This window comes from Thermobia domestica, chromosome 8 (assembly GCF_964235325.1).
Source record: "Thermobia domestica chromosome 8, izTheDome1.hap1.1, whole genome shotgun sequence".
Lineage (NCBI taxonomy): Eukaryota > Metazoa > Arthropoda > Insecta > Zygentoma > Lepismatidae > Thermobia > Thermobia domestica.
The window spans coordinates 155,210,440-155,213,108 of record NC_137461.1 but is presented as its reverse complement, the minus strand read 5'-3'; positions in this window follow the sequence as shown (position 1 = coordinate 155,213,108).

Genomic DNA, 2,669 nt, shown 5'->3' with positions numbered 1-2,669 from the left:
AAAGTAATCTAGAAGTTCCAGTTCTAATGAAGGAATAAGATGATAGGTAGCGTTTCTTGATGGGAGGCTATGGCCATGTCAAAATTAAATTCTTACTATGTCCTAGTATTTTTGATACATGAGAATTAGCACGTTGACTGCCGTGTCGGGCACGTGTTCCCGATTCTAAGAAATTCCTTCCCGCCGCGTCGGTCACAGTTGACTAATGCAACAATGGTTTATTTTCCCTAATAATAATTTAATACATTGTAGTTTAATTAGTACTTTATTCAAGTTACACACAATACAAATTTCTATAATTGTTATGCAAACTAGCATTTATAAGTGGTACTTAGTAATAGAGTTGTTATGATTAGAGGTTGTAGGGTTATTTACAACAAACCAAATCATTTTTGTTGCAATTTACATCTTCTTGCAAATTAATAAATTACGGAAAAATATATTATTTTTTAATGAAGTTAAAATGTATGAACTTATTATTTGAGTACAAAAAGGTACAAATAAAATTGTTACTTTGCGCGGGAACTGAAATTAGGATATCTGATTCCGCAGGCCAATACGCTAGCCGTATGACGACACAGCAAGGACCTGCCACCCCACATTTTCATAACGTTTTGGTTCCCCTCCTTTGCTTATGTAAGTGGTTATTCACGTATTGTGCATAGCCCCTCCCCGAGACAAAATCCGAAATACGCCAGTGTCTATTGATATCACTAGATATATTATGATTACCACAGTCGTTGTGTAAAATATGTTCTTGGCGCTTCGTGCCTTTATCAGTAGACAGTGTGCGAAGTGCAAAGGAGATAAAGGGAAATGTCTTTTGGGAATGCTGGATATATGCTATAACCAGGGCTGTCATTTCAGACATCTTAGCATGGGAAACTATAACAGTTGTAGCCAAAGGCGTCATTTAAGGGAGCAAGACGGGACAATTACCTCCAAGAGTTTGAGGAATACATTCACTTTAATCAATTGTCTTTTAATATACTACTACAAAACGTGCAAGTCTTATGTTGGTAGTGCTCTTGCTCCTCTCAAGCGAAGTCTCAAATGGTGCCTCTGGTTGTAGCGTATATCCAGTATTACCAAAGGGAATTTACCTCTCATATCCCTATTTATTCGCACTATTCACAGATATGGATATGAAGCTTCAAGAACATTTTTTGCACAACAACTGTGGTAACCATAATATATTTAGTGATATCAATATACAGAGGCATATTTAGGATTTTGTTTTGGGGAAGGATCGTGCATAACACGTGAATAAGAACTTACATATTTCCTTTTAGGTGCCGAAAAATTTTAATGAAATTATGCATAAAGAAATTTATTTCGGGAGGCTTGAGCCCGAAAGCAACCCCTAAATACGCCACTGTCAATATATTTACGGATACAAGTGATTTGAACATTTTTATTGTTGTATGCATTATAAACATTTGGTGAATTAATACTTTAATTGTAGTAACAAATGGCTACTTTATTGTTTACAACAAGAAAAATGACTCAAGCGTGACCTTTTGCACGTAAGGTTTGCTACTTCTCACTCTGCTATTTGATAACTTAAGACGTCTCATCATATATGCGGAGAGTCGTGAACTTTAAGACGCGTTTTCTGGCTATTGCAGTTTGTAATATTGACACTTTAAATATGCACTCTTACCTCTTGAAAGGTACCCCCGAACTACATTTAGCAAAGTCTGTTTCCTCTTCTCAGCAACTTGTGTTCCTACTCGGTTATACACGTTCTACAGTTATTTCTAGTAACTTTAAATGACACTGACAAGATACAGATATATCGAGAATATTAAAATTCCAAATGTTCTCCCACCGTGAATCGAACCCCGGACCCCGTATACTACATACGCACGTGGTAACCACTAAACCACACAGGCAAGTTGTAAGGCCAGTGGGTGTTAATATGCACTTGTAATGCATTGAGTGAATTATTCGAGAGAGGCAAAGCATTTTACATTATTCCTTTTCCTTGTTTCATTTTTATTGTGTTTATTCTTTATATGTTTCGTACAGCGCATGGAAAAGGAAATACATTTTTCACTACGGTGCTCAGAAATACTATTTTAACTGATCATAAAGCAGAAATCTGTCGGTGAAGTAATTTTCGGTAATGTGTGGTATTGTATTTTTATACCGAGTTCCTTATTGCCTAAACGATTAGCGTACGCACGGTTGATGAAAGAGATCCTGTTCGGTCTGAGCTCATATGGTTCGGATTCCACGCTAATCAGCAGGTAAACGTCTCATAACCAGCTGCTGAAAGGGACTTTAAACTCAACATCAACTTAACGTTATTTTTATACCATCAATAGAAGCTAGGGGTAGACGATACTATCCTGCTAAAAACATGCATTTATTTCTTTGGTACATATTACAAATCATCTGACGATTTGCGACATTAATTACAAAAGCTTCAAGAAAAGGAAGCTTTATGAACAATAAGTTCCTTCAAGTGTTCAAATCGCTTTATAAAAGTCCACAATATGAATTACAATAACTTTTACGTTGTAAGTAAAAATACAAGGATATATTGTTTTTATCTCTCTCACATACTTTCTCTCTTCCCCCCTAATAGTACAAGATGTGCTAGGTATGTGCCATTTAGGTGTCCCAGCTACTTTTTAGGTGCCGGCACTTGGTACATATGGTGA